Here is a 7721-nt window from a genome sequence, read left to right as displayed (position 1 = left end):
AGGCAGGAGAAATGCTTGAACCCAGGAGGCAGAGATTGCAGTGAGCCAAGATCGTGCTACTGCTCTCCAGCCTGGGCGACACAGTGAGACGCCATCTCAAAAAAAAAAAAGAGGGCCATCCTGCTCTGGGTAGAGCCGAAACCTATAGCACAGGTCTGTGCCACCCCAAGATGTGCCACCGAAACCCGTGGTGTGAGCGGCTAAAGAATCCTTTCTGAAAGGAATTGTGATACTCTGGTTATAAAAAAATCGTTGGGATAATATCAGAGATTTGGTACCCCCCAAATTTGAGATATGTGAGGAAGGAGAACATTCTTCGTTGTTTTAAAATGAAATACAGGCACGGCATGGTGGCTCATGCCTATAATCCCAGCACTTTGGGAGGCTAAAGTGAGTGGATCACTGGATCCCAAGAGTTGCAGACCAGCCTGGGCAACATAGGGAGACCCCGTCTCTACAAAAAATAAAAAAAGCGGGGCGTGATGGCCTGGGCCTGTAGTCCCAGCTACTTGGGAGGCCAATTGCTTCAACCCAGGAGGTGGAGGCTGCAGTAAGCTGTGATTGCCACCGCTGAACTCCAGCCGGGGTGACAGAGTGAAACCCTGTCACTAAAAAAAACATATATTTATTATATGCTGATCACGCGCATAACAAAGGTGAACCCTCCCCTAATGAAACTGTATTCACAAGGGAACATAGAGATTTGTGCTCACACACACACACACACACACACACACACAAAGACTGGTTGTGCAGCTTTCCTCCCCCTGAGGCCAGGACCGGTCAAAGACAAGCAAAAGGAAGTTGTTAGAGTAAAAAATAAGAGAAAGCTAGTATTTTTAAAAACTTCTTACTGTGGAAAATTCAAACAGAAGAGCAGAATGAATTTCCAGAACTTCGTAAATTGTCAACACTTCAATCTTGTTTCATCTATCCCCTGCCACCATCTTCCAAACCTTATTTTCTTTGCTAGAATATTTTAAAGCAATGGGTATTACATTTAAAGTTTGACTTGTTTAACCTGTACTACTTTTAGGTAAGGAAAGTTCAGTATTTCTTAGAAAACCCTTTCCCCAACCAAAAAACAAAGAACAAGAAAAAAATTGATACACTTGGCTCTATGAACCTGCAGTATCAAAGAGAAGGGGGCTCAGTTTTCTTTTTTTGGGTTAAAATATAGTCCAACAGAGAGTATTGTCATTTTTGTACAAAAACAGGGACGAAAGAAAAGGCAGCAGTGCAAATACTCCATCTTCCAGGAAGGGAGGCTGGGATGCCTCAGTGTTAAAATGACAAAAGAGAAACCCAGAGCAGGAACCATGATCCCTCAGAGGAGTCCCCAAAATGTCCAAGACAGCCTCGCTGGGAGAGGGGGTGTGGGAAGGGCAGGCCCCCAAGAGAGAGGTCCCCACATCCTCTGGCTAGAGACTAGGCCTGGGCCCCACCCATGCCAGCAGCCCTCACCTCCCTTTGGGGTGAGAGCAGGTGCTGAGGTCAGGCTGGTTTTTGTTCTCCACTACTTCTTTGTGATTTGTTCTTGGATACCTGGAAAGGGGCCAAGTGAGGCCTCAGGGGTTGAGGCCCCACTGGAACTGTGGTTCCTAGGAATGGGCTTGGACATAGAAGCCACTGGATGTCTCTTCCCTGAACAGTAATTTTGTTTGTCAGTAACCCTGTAACTTCACAAGGAAAACAAAGAACAGGCTAGTCTTCCCCGCCCCAGCTAAAAAAGAGAAGAGGGTTTCTTCATCTGCAAGATTTGGGAAACCTAGAGTTATTTATTTATTTAGAGATAGGGTTTTGCTCTTTTGCCCTAGCTGGGGTGCAGTGGTGGGAATATGACTCACTGTAACATTGACCTCCCGGGTTCAAGTAATCCTCCTGCCTCAGCCTCCTAAAATGCTTGGGATTACAGGCATGAACCACCACGCCTGGCCTATTTTTCTTTTCGTAAACCTCCCTTTCAAGAAGGAAAATGGGTTAGCCCTTCCTAACAGATCATCACTACAAATAACAGGTTGCTGATGTATTAGACTCTGCCTATATTTACTCTTGCCCTCATTTTCTTAATAGCAGCAGTCATCATCTATAACATAAAAATCTGAGTGGATTGGAAATTTAAATAGATAGAAATCCTGTACTTTATAATCAGGAGGGTAAATAATAAGAGGCAGCCTGGGCACCTGGCAACATCCCGTATCTACTAAAAATACAAAAGATTAGCTGGGCGTGGTGGCACCTGCCTGTAGTCCCAAAACATCATACGCTCTCTCGCAGCACAAACTAACCCTAAAACCAGAGTCCGCAAAGTTGAGGCTTCAGTGAGCCGATATCGCACCACTGCACTCCAGCACTCCAAGGTAACACCTGCCATCCTCATGACAGAGACCCTGTCTCAAAAGTAAATAAATAAATAAAATTAAACTATAAGAGGTCATTGGTTTGGACTGAGCTCTTCTACTAGGCCCAAAAGACCAAATCAAAATGGAGTTACTCACTTTCCACAAGACCAAGTTGAAACTAAGTTTATTTGACCTGAGTAATCAGGAGAGACAGATAACGGCCAAATCCTCGAACAGACCCGTGGTAGCTGGCAGGATAACGAAGTCTCCTCTGCATTTACCTTTATAGGGAAAACACCTGAAACAACTAATCTGCTTTGTGTTCTCTGTTTTTACTTTCCTTGGCCCTTTTTTTATCTACAAACCCAGCCTCCTTTGCTCAGCTCATCAAAACACTCACTCTACTTTATAGAATGAGATGTTTCTATTCTAGAATAGAAAATAAAAGTCAATTAAGATTTGTATGGGCCGGGCGCGGTGGCTCACGCCTGTAATCCCAGCACTTTGGGAGGCCAAGGCGGGCGGATCACAAGGTCAGGAGATCGAGACCACGGTGAAACCCTGTCTCTGCTAAAAATACAAAAAATTAGCCAGGCGCGTTGGCGGGCGCCTGTAGTCCCAGCTACTCAGGAGGCTGAGGCAGGAGAATGGCATGAACCCGGGAGGCGGAGCTTGCAGTGAGCTGAGATCGCGCCACTGCACTCCAGCCTAGGGGACAGAGCGAGACTCCGTCTCAAAAAAAAAAAAAAAAAGATTTGTAAAAGGCGAGGCTGGGCGCAGTGGCTCACGCCAGTAATCCCAGCACTTTGGGAGGCCAAGGTGGGTGGATCACCTGAGGTCTGGAGTTCGAGATCAGCCTTACCAACATGGAGAAACCCCATCTCTACTAAAAATACAAAATTAGCTGGGCATGGTGGCGCATGCCTGTAATCCCAGCTACTCGGGAGGCTGAGGCAGGAGAATTGCTTGAACCCGGGAGGCAGAGGTTGCGGTGAGCTGAGATCTTGCCAATGCATTCCAACCTAGGCAACGAGAACGAAATTCTGTCTAAAAAAAAAAAATTGTAAAAGGCACGTGCGGTGGCTCATGCCTGTAATCCCAGCACTTTGGGAGGCCGAGGCGGGCAGATCACTTGAGGTCAGGAGTTCAAAACCATCCTGACCAATATGGTGAAACCCCATCTCTACTAAAATACAAAAATTACTTGGGCATGGTGGTGTACGCCTGTAATCCCAGCTACTTGGGAGGCTGAGGCAAAAAAATTGCTTGAACCCAGGAGGCGGAGGTTGCAGTGAGCCGAGATCGCGCCACTGTACTCTAGCCTGGGTGACAGAGAGAGAGACCGTCTCAAAAAAAAAAAATGTAAACTAAATTCATTGTAATTTTGTCTTTTGACAGTTCTGGCAACCAACAAAGGGACCTGAAGGACACTGCTGATGACTTCTGAGACTCCCAGATGAATATCAGAGAGGTGCCACAGAGCCACAGATGCCTTTTGAAATCCTTGGTCTTCCTCATGGAGCCTCAAGAGTTATAGGTAAGTTCCTCTCAGGTGGACTCCCCTTTTCTTTTTGGCTTTTGAATTTAGGATTAGTTTATGCTGTGAGACAGTGCATGACCTTTTGGGGTTCGCAGCGGCTGGCAAGTCATTGGCAAGAGCTGCAATTTTGTCTTGGCTGGGTGCGGTGGTGCGTGCCTGTAACCCCAGCACTTTGAGAGGCAGGTGGATTGCTTGAGATCAGCTGGCCAACATAGCAAAACCCCTTCTCTACTAAAAATACAAAAATTAGCCCGGTGTGGTGGTGCGCCCCTATAATCCCAGCTACTTGGGAGGCCGAGGCGTGAGAATCATTTGTCTGTCTCAAACCAACAAATGAAAGAAACAACCAGAGAACAAAAATAAAAAGCAAACAAATAAAAGAGACAGGGGTCTGGTAATGTTTTCCAGGCTGGAGTACAGTGGTTATTCACAAGCACAATCAAAGGACACTACTGCCTCAAACTACTGGGCTCAAGTGTTCCTTCTGCCTTTGCCTCTGAGTGCCTGGGATTACAGGTGTGTGCCATTAAGTCTGGCTTAAGAGCTGCAGGTTTTTGGTTTGTTTTGTTTTGTTTCGTTGGTTTTGTTTTTTAGTTGTTTACCTTACTCATGGACTCAGGTAACAAGGAGCTGCATTTTAAGACAGTGTTGCTCTAAGTGGTTATTCCTGCAGGAGGCATGAATTCTGCCTTTTGGAATCTGCTGGAATTTTAATTCTATCCTTTTTGTTAGGTTTTCTTGCTTGCTTAGGTATGAGAAAAAATTACTAGGTAAGTTGGTCAAGGGGATCTCAGAGCCAAAGCCACCATTTAACTAGTGGGCACAGTTCAGGTACTTAAGAGCTATTAGAGTGCTGGCCACTAAAAAATGAGACTGTTAGAATAAACTAGACATGAAACAAGGTAGCAGTTGCCATCCTCAATAAAATGTTTATGCAGTGAGGTACACTGTGAAAGAATTATACCACCCAACCCCATGATGTTTCCCTCTTAGGCTTTTTTTCCCCCTCCTTGAGGTGGAGTCTCACTCTGTAGCCCAAGCTGGAGTGCAGTGGTGCAATCTCGGCTCACTGCAACCTCCGCCTCCGGGATTCAAGCGATTCTCGCCTCAGCCTCCTGAGTAGCTGGGACTACAGGCGGCGCCATCATGCCTGGCTAATTTTTTTTGTATTTTTAGTAGAGATGGGGTTTCACCATGTTGCCCTGGGTGTTCTTGAACTCCTGAGCTCAGGCAATCAACCTGCCTTGGCCTCCCAAAGTGCTGGGATTACAGGTGTGAGCCATCATGCCCGGCCCCCACTTAGGCTTTTGTCTTGACTTTGAGAGATCCAAGAATCAATGTAAAAATGAGATCCGTAATTTTTTTTTTTTTTTTTTTTTTTTTTGAGACTGGAGTCTTGCTCTGTTGCCTGGGCTCACTGCAACCTCCACCCCCCGGGTTCAAGCGATTCTCCTGCTTCAGCTTCCCGAGTAGCTGGGACTACAGGCGTGCACCACCATGCCCAGATAATTTTTGTATTTTTAGTAGAGACCAAGTTTCACTATGTTGACCAGGCTGGTCTTGAACTCCTGACTCAGGTGATCCACCTACCTTGGCCTCCCAAAGTGCTGGGATTACAGGTGTGAGCCATCGCACCCGGCCAGATCCTTAATTTCTGAAGAAATGAATATTCCACCTTCCAGCTACCCCTGCCTTTTACTTGTATAAGGCCCCAGTAGCTGAAAATACTTATAAAGGTGGTGAAATCAGTGAAATCTTACTAAAGATTACTTGAAATTACAATGGTCATTATGTGGACCATTCCAGATGAGATGATACTTGACTTTTTTTTTCTTTTTGAGACAGTCTCACTCTGTCAGCCAGGCTGGAGGGCCGTGGCGCGATCTTGACTCACTGCAAACTCCGCCTCCTGGCTTCAAGCAGTTATCATGCTTCAACCTCCCAGTAGCTGGGATTATAGGCGTTCTCCACCACACTCGGCTAATTTTGTATTTTTAGTAGAGATGGGGTTTTACTTTGTTGGCCAAGCTGGTCTCAAACTCCTGACCTCAAGTGGTCCGCCCGTCTCGGCTTCCCAAAGTGCTGAGATTACAGGCATGAACCAACACGCCAGGCTGATATTCAACTTTAAGAAAAGTGTTTAGACCAGCTACGGTGGCTCATGCCTGTAATCCCAGCACTTTGGGAGGCTGAGGTGGGTGGATTGCTTGAGCTCAGGAGTTTGAGACCAGTCTGGGCAACACAGTGAAACCCTGTTTCTACAAAAATTTCAAAAATTAGCCAGGTATGGTGGTGGGCACCTGTAGTCCCAGCTACTCGGGAGGCTGAGGTGGGATGATTGCTTGAACTCAGGAGGCGGAGGTTGCAGTGAGCTGAGATTACACCACTGCACTCCAGCCTGGGCTACAGAAGGAGACCTGTCTCAAAAAAAGAAAAGGAAGTGCATTTAAAAATGAGAGTTCCTGACCAGGCGTGGTGGCTCACGCCTGTAATCTCAGCACTTTGGGAGGCCGAGGCGGGTGGATCACAAGGTCAGGAGATCAAGAACATCCTGGCTAACACAGTGAAACCCCATCTTTACTAAAAAAATACAAAAAAATTAGCTGGGTGTGGTGGCAGGTGCCTGTGGTCCCAGCTACTCGGGAGGCTGAGGCAGGAGAATGGCGTGAACCTGGGAGGTGGAGCTTGCAGTGAGCCGAGATCATGCCACTGCACTTCGGCCTGGGCGACAGAGTGAGACTCCGTCTCAAAAAAAAAAAAAAAAAAAAATTAGGTTTCCTGCTGGGCACAGTGGCTCTAACCTGTAATCTCAGCACTTTGTGAGGCCAAAGAGGGATAATTACTTGGCCCAGGAGTTCAAGACCAACCTGAGCAACATAGACCACATTTCTATAAAAACTTTGAAAAAATTAGCTGGGCATGGTGACATACCCCTGTAGTTACTAGCTACTTGGGAGGCTGTAACGGAGGATCTCTTGAGTCCAGGAGTTTGAGGCTGCAGTGAATTCTGATCGCACACCACTGTACTCTAGACTGGGCTACAGAGCAAGACCTTGTCTCCAGAAAAAGAGAGAGAGAGAGAGAGTTCCTGAATTAGACCCACCCAGGGATGCCTATGGATATGCAGAACCTTCTAAAAAGATTTCAAATTTTTTTTCTTGCTTCTTTTAAAAGACTTATTACAAAAGGCAAGTGAAAAGCTTACGTAATTAATTGATAAGAAAAATGGAAACTGCCAACCTTTTTGCTTAGTTACTATCATACCCCAAAGACAAAGAGAAAGCAGGAAAAGTGTTTTTTATAAAACGTAGACCCTCAGGTCAAGCAGTTTTGCTTTTTTTTTTTTTCAAAGTTCTCAATGTTAGAGTCCAGACATAGAAAATGATTTGTCTGACCTATATGTTAACGGACTCCACCCTAAACTCAGTAATCCTGTTAAGAAACAGAAGCAAAATTGAAAAGCCACCAATCTGACTAAATTATTATCCAGAATATGGCATTCTGGCATTCAGCTAGTTTTTTTGTTTGTTTGTTTGTTTTTAAGACAGAGTCTCCCTCTGTTGTCCAGGCTAAAGCACAGTGGCACGATCTCGGCTCACTGCAACCTCCGCCTCCTGGGTTCAAGTGATTCTCCTGCCCCAGCCTCCTGAGTAAGCAGCTTGGATTACACGTGCGCGCCACCATGTCCAGCTAAGTTTTGTGTTATTAGTAGAGACAGGATTTCGCCATGTTGATCAGGCTGGTCTCAAACTCCTGACCTCAAGTGATCCACCTGCCTTGGCCTCCCAAAGTATTGGAATTATAGGCGTGAGCCACTGTGCCCAGCCTAATTTTTTTTT

The sequence above is a fragment of the Trachypithecus francoisi genome, unplaced genomic scaffold (assembly GCF_009764315.1).
Source record: "Trachypithecus francoisi isolate TF-2019V2 unplaced genomic scaffold, Tfra_2.0 Lachesis_group1, whole genome shotgun sequence".
Lineage (NCBI taxonomy): Eukaryota > Metazoa > Chordata > Mammalia > Primates > Cercopithecidae > Trachypithecus > Trachypithecus francoisi.
This window is presented reverse-complemented; position numbering follows the sequence as displayed.